At 43.9% G+C, this 15,859-nt stretch overlaps 1 protein-coding gene across 2 annotated transcripts in view; it reads left to right on the top strand.

Moving 5' to 3' along the window:
- Positions 1 to 1,001: 1,001 nt before the first annotated feature.
- Positions 1,002 to 15,859, top strand: part of DTNB (dystrobrevin beta) — a 425,808-nt gene continuing 410,950 nt past the window's right edge. For both annotated transcript variants that reach the window (XR_003941631.1, XM_030198634.1), the window contains exon 1: positions 1,002 to 1,088. The gene's annotated coding sequence lies outside the window, so the exon portion shown is untranslated. The remainder of the gene's footprint in view (positions 1,089 to 15,859) is intronic.

The following is a 15,859-nucleotide window of genomic DNA, read 5'->3' as shown; positions in this document are numbered from 1 at the left end:
ACAACAGTATCAAGGTAGAGTGTAGCCAGTTTTTTCTTTTGTATTTCTAGGATAAGCAGCATAAAATGTATTGTACGTTTTTGGGACCTTGCCAGGTACTTGTGGCCTGGATTGGCCACTGTTGGAAACAGGATGCTGGGCTTGATTGGCCTTTGGTCTGTCCCAGTATGGCAATACTTATGTAGTGTTAAAGCACTGTACAAAACTTCAGCAGACAGCATGCTAATACACTGCTTACTGCATCAAAGTGCCTTTGTTAAAATGCATCAAGACTTCAGGGTTTGTATGCATTTCTCTTTGAGCAATGTCTCCATACTGGTTAGTTTTGCACACAGTAATGAATTTCACTCCCAAACCAAGTTAATAGTTGCATTGGCCCAAAGAGAGCTTCCTTCTGGAGTTCATAAAGTTGCAACAGACAACGTACGCAGGTCTGCTTGAAAAGCCCTTTTAAAGAAGATCCCTTGGCACCCAAAACGATAGGAAATATAATGGGAACTGGGGAAAACAAAAGCAGTACCGCTGCCCCTGCAATCTATATGTTGAAAAGTGAAAGAGGAGAGAGGGTCTAACTGATGCAGTACTTGCTGAGCTCGTTAAAGGGAGAGTAAGCACAAGCATACGTAATTTTCAACTGCCTACACGGTTTCTCACTCTAACTACCCACACAGCATACAATAGACGAAATAGCTCCTTGACAGTCTGCAGTGCACGTGCAATTTCCAACCTAGGGGCACTGGCTGCTGACCAAATTGGGGCGGAAGAGCTCCCGGTACACCACTCAGAAGAGAGAACGGGGTGTGGAATAGCAGGATTTGGAGAAAGACAGTTACAAGGAACTGCAGTAACCCTACAACAAGGAGCATGCGCAACAGTAGTCAGCGCGGAACCGGAAGCAATGGCTCCTTGGTTCACAGCAGGCAGCTGCGGGTGCCCTGTGACGACTCGGAGTTTGGTGGCGCGCATGCGCAGAGGAGTCCTGCACCCGTTCTATCCAGCCCCTCCCCCTCGCGCCCTTCCCCGGCGGCCGCGGGAGCTGAATTTGGAAGCAGTAAGGCGGGAGGGAGTCGTCGCTCGCCTTTGGTCGAGTAAGTCTGCAGTTGCTGCACGCTACCTTATCCACACCCCTTACAGGCACAAAACACGGGATGGGCCTGACGTAGGGAAGAGTCATATGTGTGTGTGTTTTTAAATGGAGACTTGACAGCGCCAGTCTAGAGAGAGAACCCGCGGTTATAGCATAACACCGTTAGAGCGTTAAAAAAAATAATTTGGCGGAAGCACTGCGAGCTTTGGCAAGGATGATATTTTTCACGTGAAGCCTGTTTTGTGTTGTCCCGTGAATTAATTTTAAGCGGTTTATTTTTTTGCTTGGCCGTCTTGGGCATCCTGTTTACTTTCCTGAACACCTGATGTCTTTTAATCTTAATACATCTTTGTATCTACTATCTAGAGACACTTATCAGCCAACAATATCAAGCTATATTTTTAAAGTTATATACATTGGCATCTTACTTTAAGTTAATTAATCCAGATGTCGCAAACTTCGATCCCTTGAGGTGAATGTCCTAAAAGGAGTTTTCTCCTGTATTAAAAAAAAAAATTGTATGAATCCAAATTAAGTAACTTTCCTTTCAAGTTTAGGATGAAGAATCAAGAAGTTAATGTTTTAGGATGGAGTTTAATGCTGATGCCTATTCCCTTTCTTGTGAACTTTGCACCAATGAACGTGATCTAATAATTAGACCACATTCGTTGGTGTAAGTAAAACCCTCTTCTTTTTTCCCAGAAGAACGATGGGGTTTCCAATTTCTGTGATGGGGAACAGGTTTTATTTTGTATTATTGCGTGGTGAAACCATATCTCTGGAGATTTTCTCATATGGCTTGGTCCCAAGTGAATTTCAGTGTTTACTGTGGAGTGTATTTAAAGTAGATAGAAACGAGTCTGTGTGCGTAAACTGGGTGGCAGATATGCAGAGGTCCTGTCTCCTTACAATTTTTGCTTTATATTCATGAACTGAATAGTTCTAGAGATTTATTTATTTATTTGTAGCATTTGTATCCCACATTTTCCCACCAATTTGCAGGCTCAATGTGGCTTACATTTGCCGTAATGGCGGATGCCATTTCCGGGTAATAGAATTACAGATGGTATTGCATTAATGTGCGGACATGTTAAGAAATATACAATGGAACGTACATGAAACATAACATAAATGGAATAGATCATGGTAGAGAGGAATACAATAAGGTATTACATGAAGGTTTCTGAGTTATGAATTGGATTGTAACATACATTAGGCCATCTACTATAGAAAGAGCCTATTCGACATGAGGTAGTGCTTCATCTTTGGTTATGTGAAAAAGGTTTCGGTTTTATGTAGAACGTGTATAGTGTTATTATTTAGTATTTAAGATGGATGTTTATTGTATGCCTTCTTAAAAAGATCTGTTTTCAGTAGCCTTCTGAAGATAGTTAGGTCTTGCGTTGTTTTTATGGCCTTCGGTAGTGCGTTCCATAGCTGCGTGCAGATGTAGGAGAAACTGGTCGCATATGTGGATTTATATTTTAGCCCTTTGCTATTGGGATAGTGGAGATTGAGGTATGTTCGTGACGATATCTTTGCGTTCCTAGTAGGTAAGTCTATGAGGTCTGACGTGTAGGTCGGGGCTTCCCCGTAGATGATTTTGTGAACCAAGGTACAAACTTTGAACGCAATTCGTTCTTTTAATGGTAACCAGTGTAGTTTTTCACTTAGGGGTTTGGCACTTTCGTATTTCGTTTTCCCAAATATGAGTCTGGCTGCTGTGTTTTGAGCAGTTTGAAGCTTCTTGATGATTTGTTCTTTGCATCCGGCATAAATGGCATTGCAGTAGTCTAGGTGACTTAGTACCGTTGATTGTACTAGGCTACGGAATACTTCCCTTGGGAAGAAAGGTTTGATTCTTTTAAGTTTCTACATTGAGTAGAACATTTTCTTTGCTGTATTTTTCGCATGGTCTTCAAGTGTGAGGTTCCGATCAATTGTGACTCCCAGAATTTTCAGGCTGTCTGAGACCGGAAGGGTGTAATCTGGTGTGTTTATAGTATTTGGTTTGTTTGTGTTGTATTGTGATGACAGGATGAGACATTGTGTCTTTTCTGCGTTTAGCTTTAATTGGAATGCATCCGCCCATGAGTTCATTGTTTGGAGGCTATGTGTGATTTCTTTTGTGATTTCGGTTATGTCCTGTTTGAACGGGATGTATATCGTGACATCATCTGCATAGATGTACGGGTCGAGTCCTTGGTTGGATAACGATTTGGCTATTGGTGTCATTAGGTTAAAAAGGGTTGGTGAAAGCGGTGATCCTTGTGGTACTCCGCATTCAGGTTTCCATGGTGTTGACGTTTTCTGGTTTGAAATCACTCGATAAGTTCTTGCTGTTAAGAAGCCTTTAAACCATCTTAGTACGTTTCCTCCGATCCCGAAGTAGTCTAGGATGTTCGAGAGTATTTGATGGCTGACCAAGTCGAAAGCACTAGACATATCAAATTGTAAGAGTAGCACATTATTTCCAGTTGCAGGCGGTTCTAATTCATGATGAAGTAAAGTAGGAGTTTGTTTCATTGATCTACATAAGGTACTTTAACTTTCAATGTGAAAGAATTAGACATATTAAAAAAAATAATGAACAACAAGAAACCAAAAAGTCTTGGTGACATAAGCCTTTGTCGCCATTGTCTTAGCAAAGGCAGCTCTGTTTCCAAAAACAGCCTTAGGGAAGCTCACAATAAGTTAAATAGAGCCTATATATGGGGACTTTTACTAAAGCTTAGCAAGCATTAAGGAAAATTAGTGTGTGCTAAGTGCTGTTTGGCCCATGGGTATAAAATAGCATGTACAGCATGTAGCCTGTGCTAATTCTGTTAGCACATGCTGAGCTTTAGTAAAAGGGCCCCTCCCTGTATGCATTCACAGCACTGATCCGAAGGGAGCTATTAATTGAAGTAGAGGTCTAAACCCATCAAACACAAAACTGCTAAACCCCCCCCCCCCCCCCAACAACCCTGGAATAAAATTATTCAAGGGTACCTGTTGGGGTAAAGCTATACAAAGATTTTATCCTGTAAACAGAAAATACCACACATACTTGCATGTAGGTTGGCTTCATGTATAAGTCGCAACCAAACTTTCACCCCATTTGGTGACTTGTACGTAGGTCACATGGCCAGAATCGCCCTTTCCATCCCCTGCTGTCTCCTAATTCTGCAGACAGCAGCTGCTAGCATCTTCTCCCCTCCTTCCCCATATGACTATCTTCCCAATGCTCCAAAGAGATTTTTGTGGTGGCATGTGGCCTTCCTGTACAGGTCCACACTCAGGCACATTGCTACATCCAGCCCTCTGCCTAACAGCAAATGCATCAAAGGAGCTCCATGTGCACGATTGGTAGATACTTATTCTGAACAACTCATAGCTGTTATTGGTTGAAAAAAAGCTTCTACCAAGTATTGACTCAAGGAATTTGAAGATTTATTCAGTCCATTTTCTTTGATTTCTTATTCTTAATTTTTTAAATATTTCTATTATACAATACTAGTAAAAAAGGCCCGTTTCTGGAACGAATGAAACGGGCGCTAGCAAGGTTTTCCTGGGAGTGTGTATGTTTGAGAGAGAGAGAGCCAGAGTGAACGTGCGGGTGTGTGACAGAGTGAGACTGTCTGTGTGACAGTGTGTGTGTGAGAATGAGAGTGTGTGACAGGGCCCCCTCCCCTGTTCCTAATGCCCCTCACCCCGTTCCCTCCCCTCCTTTTCCTCCTCCTTCCCACACTTTGGGTTCCTTAAGGCTTTCAAAAGTCTATGAACCCCCGTGGCCCTAACGCCCAGTATCCGGATACCCCACCGCTTTCCTCCTCACTCCTCCCCCAAGATGTAATACTTTCACGTCCTTCATTTTTAAAAAAAAGTGTCCTATGTACCCTGTGTACAAATGCCCGGCATTCAGATTGTGTTCCTCTAGTAAATGTTCATTTCTTTCATTCATTCAGAACTTGCCCCCCCCCCCCCCCCCCCCCCTTGAACACTTTTGGTTCCTTCAGTCTTTTAAAACTGTCCTATGTACCCTGTGTGCTAATGGCCAGCATTGAGATTGTTTTCCTGTCCCAAATTTGCATGTCTTTCAGTCATTCACAACTCCCCCCCCTTCTCCAGTTTAACACTTTCGGTTCCTTCAGTCTTTTAAAACTCTCCTATCAACCCTGTGTCCTAATGGCCAGCACTCAGATTGTTTTGCTTTGCCAAATTGTCTGTCACTGAGGTCAGTGCGTGCCTGCCTAGCAGACCACTTCCGGCAGGCACAGTCCCAAGCACATCCTGTTGGAGGTGAGAATTATTATATAGCATGAAAGAACAGCATATGTTGTGTAGATTGGTGAAACAGACTACCACTATTACAACTTTAAAGCTACTAGGCGATCACAGGGCTGTACACATAAGAGAGAGTCCCTGCTCCACAGAGTAAACAAAGATAAGAGATTAGGAAGTTTAATTTATTATGGAAAATTATTAAAAAGAAGATGGATATAAACAGGATAATAAGGGGTTAAGATTTAAAAGCAGCTTCAAAACGGTGGATTCTTAACTTGGATTTGATAGGGCCAGAGAGGGAGAAGGATATACTGATTCAGGAAGTCTGTTCTAGGTAATCAGTGCAGAAAAATAGAAAAAAAATCAGAGATTATAGTTGGCAGTGGTGGATGAGAACAGCATAGATAAGGGTGATTTAATTGATGAAAAGAGATCTGGAGGAAGGGCATAGGAAGAGAGAAAAAAAAGGCCTAGTGGTTAGGGTGGTGGACTTTGGTCCTGAGGAACTGAGTTTGATTCCCACTTCAGGCACAGGCAGCTCCTTGTGACTCTGGGCAAGTCACTTAACCCTCCATTGCCCCAGGTACAAATAAGTACCTGTATAAATTATGTAAGCCGCATTGAGCCTGCCATGAGTGTGAAAGCGCAGGGTACAAATGTAACAAAAATAAAAGAAAAAAAAGGCAATGATGACTTTGAATTAATTTGTAGGTGAGTAAGATTCATTTACAAGAACCTCAAACTATAATGCATTTTACAGTAGACTTTGAAAAATGGATGATGTTTTGAAGATTTTTACAATGTATTATCCATTTACAAAGAGGGTAGATGAAAAGAAGGAACAAATATATGGTATGTTAGAGACCATGGTCTAGGATAAGATGCATTTAGTAGTATGTATGTATGTATTTATTTATTTTAACCTGCTTATCTTCACAATTCTAGACAGGCTACAATAAACACATTAAAAAATAAAGTACAGTAAAGTCCCAGTTAACCAACTTTCAGTTATTCAACACGCTGGATTAACCAACAGTTGGGTAATCAGGTTCCCCCCACCCAAACAGCTGCCGCCTCCCCAGTATTGGGTTCCCTCCTCAAAGAGTCTCCGTAGCTACCTGACCAAAGTAGACCCCCCCCCCCCCCCCCCCAGAGTCTGCCTTTACAAGGCCTGATGGTCCAGCGGTGAGTTCAGGGCATGAGTGATCCCCATTCGCTTGTGCCCATGTGATCTCTGTCTTCAAAATGGCACATGCATAACCCCAGGCTTCTCCCTAATGCCATCCCTTGTACCTTTCCTGACCTGCCTATTTTTTTGTTAAATGTTTTTATTTATTTTATACAAAATTAGTACAAAAATCAAATGTGTCAAACTTCAAGAATATAAATGAGTCAGTGAACCTGTGATATATCAACATACAAACCAAACTATACCAATGACAAAGTGCTTGAGTTTTTATAGCCTTCTACTTGGAAAGTCCATCGATCTATCCCCTAGTACCCCCAGTCCCCCTGCTTACCAAAATTAGGGAAAACCAGGCTCATGGACAACTAGATAATGGACTAGTATGCTATTAAAGATGTAATTTGTTCAAGATCAGGCTCCTTTTCTGCCCTTTTTTTATAGGCAGTTGGAGGCAATATTCAGTGGCACTGCCTGGTTTAGTGCTGCTGAATGTTAGGGGAGGCAGTAAGTGGACAGGAGCCTGTCCTGCCCGCTTAAATCATTTTAAATATTGGCCAGTATGAGCACAAAAGCTTGTAGGCTATCCGTACAGTTGTCTGTTCAAAAATAGTTATGCCTCTGTTATTTCTGATTGTATAATCAGAAGAGAGTATTTCTCGGATGGTTTTGCATCTGCTTTTTGTTTTAAACTTCAATTTTGTTTCAGAAGCTATCTTATTTTAATTTGTGTTTTCAACTGCTTCTAGAAGAAATAACCTTCTACTATATGTGCCAGGAGAAATTTATTGATCTGTCTTAGACATCTCATAAATTTGACTTGTTTTATTAAAAAAAAAATTGGTTCTGTGTAACTTGAGGGAGACGTGTCCTCTAGGTTTGTAGGTTCTTCTATCTCAGATAATCGCAAAATAGCAATTATTCTAGACTTGTTTGCTCAGGGATATGAAAGTACCTAATTGGCCTTAGGCTCTGCTGACAGGCTGCACTAATGAAAGGAACAACGCCAAGATGAAATATATTATTTATTGTAGATATAAAAATAACAATTTGGCAAAATGCAAAGCAAGTTACAAAAATAGACTTGTACTACAAAAGTCCTGATCACCAAGAGTGGAGGAGTGGCCTAGTGGTTAGGGTGGTGGACTTTGGTCCTGGGGAACTGAGGAACTGAGTTTGATTCCCACTTCAGGCACAGGCAGCTCCTTGTGACTCTGGGCAAGTCACTTAACCCTCCATTGCCCCATGTAAGCCGCATTGAGCCTGCCATGAGTGGGAAAGCACGGGGTACAAATGTAACAAAAAAAATATATATAAAAATTACACCAGTGATATATCCTAAGAAGATAACACTCTTAGCAGCAATATAAGGCTAACCACAGGTCCTGACATAACCAATTGGTGACAGGCAAAAACCAGAGCTAAGTACCCTGAGCTATAAGAAGAGAATTCCTGCAAGCTCACCCTAGGTCGTAGGTTTCAGACTTCCGGTGATGAATCAGATTCCTCCTTTTAGACTCCAGCAGAGTACATGCGAGTCTATTCCAGTCCAGCAATAAAATCCAAGTTCTTTGCTTGCTATGTACATAGGCTTTGGGGAAAACTACAGAACTGCACCTGAACTTGACTTTGTCAGCTTTCAGAACAAGGACTCTGTTAATATATGGCTAATACTGGCTAAGATATCATAATGTAGATGTAAACTCTGTTAGTATCAACCAGCTATGCAATTGTTTAACTCTGGTGTAGGCTTACTTACGTTGCATGTCTTTCTGTAGGTTTGACTAAGCTCCAAGTGGGGTAATGGATATATAAATTGCTTCCCATACTTCCAAGTCATTATGCATAGGTCAAGATCCATGCATGACCTTTTTTTTTAATATAAATTGACCATTTTTGCTGTATAAAGCAACCTCATTCTTGCTATCCACTTATTAGTGCTCATGGTTGGATGCCAATGATGAGTACTAGGAATCCCGACCTGTTTAAGGATTCTGAATACCTACAACCTTAAACAGCAATCTGAATACTAACCATATATTTGGTGAGCCCATAACAATGCTTAATCAAAACCACTATTCCTTCTCAAGACCACTGAGATACATACATTACATTATCTCCCCATGTACTATGCAACAGATACAATAGAAGTCATAGAAAAACCTGAAAGTATTAGTATGATCCACCTGAAATTGCTATTACCCGTATACCTATACTTCGTGAGATTTTGTAGATGAACTCATGGTTTTGTCCCATTCATAAAACCTCTCTCACTACAGGTTTGAGTACGCCTCAAGAGGGGTAACATCAAGATTAAGGCCCAAGGGGTTGGGTAATATAAAGGGAATTCCATATGCCCAAAAATATACCACCTACGAATGAAGTTTTCTGTCTGGCATAATATCTACTAGCAATCCAAATTGTACCAGTTGATCTTAAGACTCAGATAATTTTATGGCCTCATAGAATACCTTCTGGAATGGATGGTACCACGGTATGTTAACCCTGGTGTCACCCTATGGGATAGGGTGAAGAGGGGAATGTTAATATATGGCCTAGCTTTGGATCTACCACTGGAATAGTGAGGGCCAAGGCTATGAAGCCTAAAATAACTGAAGAAGTACTGACTAGGCCAAATATTTCAGAATCTGTAAAAAGCAGGTCTGGACAATGAGTCCTGACACAAACTGGTACAACTGTCACTTTAAATCAGATGAACAAAATGGAGTCTATTAGTTTTGTATAAAAGGCTACAGAGGTTATACAGAGTTCTTAAGATGGTGTGAAAAGTATTGCGACACAGACAGATGTGGAACTGTTATCTCAACGCTTCCCAAAACATGCTGATAAGACTGTGTGGGAAAGTATCATCTCAGAAATTGAGAGCTAGGTATCTCACCATAGACTTCTATGGAGAGATTTGTGTATAAAAGAGGGGACAATTTGCCATAGCTTTGGACTCCTCCCCAACGCTTATCTCAGACGGCGAAGCTCTGTCCGGTTGTACCCAGAATCTGTCTGCTGAATGTACCTGATTAAAGTCTGATGTCTGCATTTGTACCAATTTGAAGACTTGTCTTTGGGTAAGAAATAAAATGTATCTATCTATTTAAACCAATCTCTGTCTTTATTCTATCTTCTCTTTACCTTACATTTAGCTTACAAGGCACATCACATACACTCAGTCTCTGGAGAAACTTAGACAGTTTTTTAATAGGCATTATCTGGGAACATAAATGGCCCAGAGTATACCTAGATCCAGGAAGACAGAAAGCAGTAGTTATGGGAATTAGATTTCGATTACAGCCCCTAATGCAAACCCAGAGCAGACCTCCTTGTGATTGGGTGACAATGGAGGTTGGAGAAACCATACAGAACCTGTTATGTGAACTAGGTATCTTTAGTCCCCCGTGTGATCTGGAGTCAGAAAGAGGTCCAAGAGGGGGAAATTAAAACAACTCAGAGTTCACTGGTGTTCAGGCCAAAAGTCAGTCTCTTCAGCTCCTCTGAGAGAGATGTATACATCAGGCACATCTGCTTCTCTTCTGATCTTTCAGTCTCCTCTCCTGTCTATCCTTGGCGCTGCTCTTGGTCAGGTGACTCATGGACCAAACACCAACTGTGTATCTCTGTCCAGCAGATAACCCAAGGTCATGACAAAGAGGGCTTGTGTGCGCCCAGCTAGAATAACTTATCAGTCTTGAGCCTGATTGTAGCAAGCTCCCTTCCATTGTTCACAGTTGTTAGTGAAAACACTGTTCCTGAGAAGTTCATTCCTCTTCATGCTCCCAGGAGACAAGATGGCCAGTGCATGTAAACATATGTCCTTGATGAAATCAGCAGCGTAGCTGTGCCAAAATGTAATTTTCCTTTGTAGAAAGTTGGTTTCTGATGTATTCAGGCCACAGGCTGTAGAATCCATATTAGTTGGTTCAGGCTTGGACAGCAAAGGTGAGATGGCAGGAAAATACCCCTACAGGTTGCTGGACATAGTTACTACTACTACTACTACTACTATTTAGCATTTCTGTAGCGCTACAAGGCATATGCAGCACTGCACAAACATAGAAGAAAGACAGTCCCTGCTCAAAGAGCTTACAATCTAATAGACATAGTTATAGGTTACACTTCTAAAAAGAAGTTTTATCCAAAAAGGTATTAAAGTGCTCCCTATTTTAAGTCTGCTAAGAATTTAAATTTCTGCTTTTTGCACTCCCATGTGGGAATGTTACTCCAAGTATTTATTTGCAAGCAATTCAGGATTCAGATCCATCCTAGACCTAAGGTACTTGAACACCTTCCTTAATGAAGAAAAAAGTCCCTACTGGAAATGCTGTTTTACCTCCTTAAATTATTTCATAGTGCACTTTAATCCTTGATAGGATTAAGGTGTCCTAGTATCAGGTTCCTGCACTTGCCCATTAAATGTTATAGTGGAGGTATCACATCAGCAAAAGGGCACAAACGAGGATTCTTTCCTTTGTCCGTTTCTGGGCGTCAGAATGTGAGTGCCAGTTTGTGCATAAGGTTGGTTACAAGGGCATGGGATTTCTGGAGCTTTGGAAGGGAATGTTAATAACATTTGATGTTACTGTAGTGGTTGGATGAGGCTTTTGTGGCTTTCCTAGTTGCTAGCTAGGAACTTAAGGTTGGGACTGGGTTCTGGAAGAACAAGAGACAGGTAAGGGGAGAGATAGCCAGGCATCAAATTTCAGTTAATTTGGAACATATGCCCATTGGGTTCTTCAGAACATTCTCAGTGAAAATAATTCTAGGATCTTATGTTCGATTCTAGAGTACCATAATTGAATTACAGCTATCATAGATTAATGTTATAATGGAATCATTTCATCTCTGGATTACATGTGTGAGCACCACTAAAGGGAAGAGGTGTGCTAATGATTTTTGAGGTCATTAAGGTTGAGACTTAATTTGTTGCAGTTACCTTGTGTTAGGGAGGAAATTTTTTCCATAACACAGGTGTGCTATTTGCGTTATTTGTCTGCTATTGTGCGCCATACATTCCTGTTCTTGTTTTGAAGAAAACCCCTTTACCATATTCTTTAAGGAGGATCAACAATAATCCTGATTTTGGGAGGCTTCAGTGTATGGGTGGATCAAGTTCATGACTATAGTGAACAAACTTGTAGAGGCTATGTCCATGCTAGTCACAAAGGCTACTCATAAAGGAGGATGTAAAGCTGAATTTATTTTCCTAACAAGAGCAACCGTCCTATCCTGTAGATGAGACTTCAGGAATCCATGGGAGTTTCCTGGGCAGAGCACTCACTGCTTATTTTTATGGTTCGGGAAGCGCTGAGGAAGAACAAAAATGTGGACTGGAGAAAGTTCAGTGGAGCCCTATAGAGAGAACCTATAAGAAAGAGGAAGACAAGTAGGGTGGAAGGATTTCCCTTGCCTTTTCAAGCTGGTATTACATTTTCAAGACTGATCTTGTGACCTGTGAAGCAGGCGGCTAGTCCGCTGAAACATAGACCCATGTTAGGTCTTACTTTGGTGCCTTAATAAAGATTTTTCATCTGCTACTCCCATCTTGAGAGCTATGAGTCACACTCTAATCTGTGTTGCAACCCTGGAAGTAGTTCAGTTCCATTCCATTGGTAACTTACATTCCGCTATATCTCTAAAGAATTAATTGCAGATTACAAGAAAAGAAACATCTCAATCGGATGGAATTACAAAACAGCACCCTTCAGAGTGCTCTGTGCTCCCGTTGGTTTTCCTACTGTCAGGACTTTGTAGCTCACCTCTTATTATCAAAGGCCCCGAGGGTTTGTCTTGCCTGGTGAGATGAGCTGGCCCTCTTCCTTAAGTGCTTCTAGACCAGTGATGGCGAACCATTCAGAGACCGAGTGCCCAAACAGCAACCCAAAATCTAATTATTTATCGCAAAGTGCCAACAGGGCAATTTAACCTGAATAACAGAACTTTAAAAACATTTGACATGCTTTTGAACAATTAATGTGATTTTTGCTGTTGCATGCATGCTGATAACTCCCTTCCCCTCCATCCATGTGCATCTCCTTCCTGTCTTCCCTTCCCTTCCCTACAACCGTCCAACAATTGCTCTTCCCTCCATCCATCCATCCATGTCCAGCAACCCTCCTCTCTCCTGCCCTCCCCTCCATCCACCCATGTCCAGCAACCCTCCTCTCCCCTGCCCTCCCCTCCATCCATGTCCAGCAACCCTCCTCTCCCCTCTCCTCCATCCACCTATGTCCAGCAACCCTCCTATCCTCTCCCCTCCATCCACCTGTCCAGCAACCCTCCTATCCTCTCCCCTCCATCCACCCATGTCCAGCAACTCTCCTCTCCTCTGCCCTCCATCCATCCATACCTAGCAATTCTCTTCTCTCCCTTTGTCCTGCCCCTCTGCATCCATCCATACCCATCAATTCTCTTCTCTCCCCTTCCCCCTTCCATCCATCCATACCCAGCGATTCTCTTCTCTCCACTCCCGCTCCCACCCATGCCCTGCATGTAAATCTTTTTTATTACCTTTGTCGAAGCGGCCGCGTCTTTGAAAGCCCTGCCCGTCTCTAACCTTGCCTTCGTGAGTTCGTTCCCTTAGAATCAGTCCTGCCCTCGCGGAAATGATGTCAAAAGGCGGGACTGACTCTGAGGGAACGAACTCACGAAGGGAAGGCTAGAGATGGGCAGGGCTTTCAAAGACGCGGCCGCTTCGACGGAGGTAATCAGCGCCAGCGGGGAGGACATGCGAGGGGATGTTGGGTGGGCAGGCCTGGAGGGAAAGTGGCTGGGCCTGGGCCCGGGCCCATCCAGGCCCACCCCTGGCGACAGCATGTGTGCCAACAGAGAGGGCTCTGCTTGCCGTTTCTGGCACGCGTGCCGTAGGTTCACCATCACTATTCTAGACTCTCCAGACTGGATTCTAGTTACCACAGATGCCAGCATATAGGGGTGGTGGTCCCAGCACGACATTCCTGTTCTGTCAGTCAACTGGAGACCAGAGAATCTGGCTAGATCTCAGACAGTCCCTCTCCCTCATCAGGAGGGAGGGCTGTCCGCATGATGTCTGACAAAGTGGAACCAGGAGTGTTGCAGTAGCAATGGAAGCCAGCCGGCCAAGCAGTTGGGTGGAGCACCATCTGGAGGTGATCTTGGCAGTTCATGTTACTGGAGTAGAGAATGTTCAAGCAGGTTTCCTCAGTTTGTGACGCTGGGCCCAGGAGAGTGGAGGCTGAGCCTGGAAATCTTCCAGCTGCTGGTGGCCCGCTGACGCCATCCACATCGTGACCTGATTGCATCTTGTCACAATATGAAATGACCAAGATTCTTCAGCCACATGTGGGAGATCAGGTCTGTAGGGATCAACACCTTAATACAGCCCTGTTTCTTCCCTGGCCTCTTATTGGCAGGATCCTGCACAATGTGGCCATCCACCAGTTTCTCATGATCCTGGTGGCATCAGACTACCCACTCTATCCATGGTACATATATCTTCTTTGTCTATTTGATGGCCCCATCCCTTCCCCTACCTAGAAGCAAGGGAAACTTGATTAAAGGGGGCCAGTCATGATAAAGGATCTGGATTACTTCTGGCTTATGGCCTGGCCTGGCCCTTGAGAGGCAGTGTCTGAGGAACAGGGGTTATTTGACATTGCTCATTTCTACTCTACTCAGTGCCCTCAGATACTGCACTTCTTGGATTATGTCTGAGTGCAGATGACCTTTGAGTGGTGGTGTAAAGGGACAGCATTTGTCCCCCAGTGGAGCACAGCAGCCTGCTATTCTAGCATATGTGCAAAGGGGTCTGCAACAAGGGTTAGCTCTGAATTTTCTCAAGGTACAAGTTTTAGCTCTGTCCTGTTCCCAAGGCAAAATTCAGGGAGTTACCCTTGCAGCCCAGCTTAATTATGGCAAGAGTCTTGCATTGGGGTCAAGCATATTCACCCTTCACTTTGGGTAGTTCTTCCACAATGGGATCTCAATATGGTGCTCACTGTCTTAGGGGGCTGTCCTTTAAGCCTTTGAAGAGGACCTCCTTCAGGGATCTGACTCTCTCTAAAGACTGTCTTCTTGGTTGTGATATGTTCGGCGAGGTGGATCCGAGCTACAGGCTCTATCCTTTTCATCTGCAGCAGGTGAATCCATTAGCTGATGGGTTGTATCTGCCTACCAGCAGGTGGAGATAGAGAACACTGAAGAACCACAGTGACCCTTGGATGGCTAGCCCCATCTGCCTTCAGTATTTCTCTATCTCCCAGCAGGTGTGGACGTAGCTTGATCAGCTCCTGGATTTCTGCCTGGGGTGGCTCCTGTGCTTTGCCAGTTAAGCAGGGGTGTTGTGGCTGGTGGTGCCCACTTTAAAGGCATATAGGTTCGCCCTTTCCCTGCCTTACCCATTCCCCCCTCCTCCCGGAGTCCCTCTGTTGCTGCCTGCCTCCAACTTTTCTCACAGCGTTAAAAAAGAAAAAAAAGGGCGCGCTTGTACAGCGTTGCTATTTCTGAGGCTTTCTCCAGAGATTCTGGTTCAGTACAGTTTGACCGGAGCTCGTTGACTCGGTCTTTTGAGGTGAGATTGGTGCCCAGCTCCTCCGGGGAGGTTCCCATGGATAGCGTTCCGAGCGGGTAAGTTTTGGCGAGAGGCCGCCATTTTATTGCTTTTTTTCCGTCCAGTCGGGCGATGGCTGCTGAAGGAGTTAAGCGCTGCTCCCGCTGTGGTAAATGCAGGTCAGCAGCGGGGCTTTGCAGTACATGCTCCTTAGATGCTCGCACTAGTACGAGCATGGTGAACAGTGATTCTTCCCGCTCGATGGAGCTGGCAGCGGGCGCCATTTTGGAAGCGCCGCATGACTCGACCCTCGCGGTGGTGGAGGAGTCTGAGTGCAGGGGGACGCCTCGTTTCGAGGCTGCTAGAGTAGCTCCAACCTCCGTTTCTCCTAATTCGGGGACGGAGGGTCAGGGTGAGTTTTTCTCCCCTGAGTTTGTGCTACTGATGCTGAAAAGAGCTCTGCCGCAGGTGTCTGATGCTGCGTTGAATTCTGAATTCCCTCCAGGTGTTGATGGCCCAGGGATGGCTACAGATGATATTTCTTCCCCTGAGCGTTGGAAGGATGCTAAACGTAAACAAGTAAATTCCCCATCTGAAAGTGGCGCATCTCTCCCCCCCCCCCCCCCTCCCCCCCCCCGTGGTCAGGCTGTGGGAGTCTGGCAGGCCCTCATGGATGGATGATCCAGAGGAGGGTGCCTGTTTGCCACTGGATTCGGATGATCCCAATGCGGTTCGGATTTTCCACCGTGACGAGCTGCCAGCTCTCATTGCTGACACCTTGCAGGCC

Source organism: Microcaecilia unicolor, chromosome 3 (genome assembly GCF_901765095.1).
Source record: "Microcaecilia unicolor chromosome 3, aMicUni1.1, whole genome shotgun sequence".
NCBI classification, from domain to species: Eukaryota; Metazoa; Chordata; class Amphibia; order Gymnophiona; family Siphonopidae; genus Microcaecilia; species Microcaecilia unicolor.
This window is presented reverse-complemented; position numbering and strand designations above follow the sequence as displayed.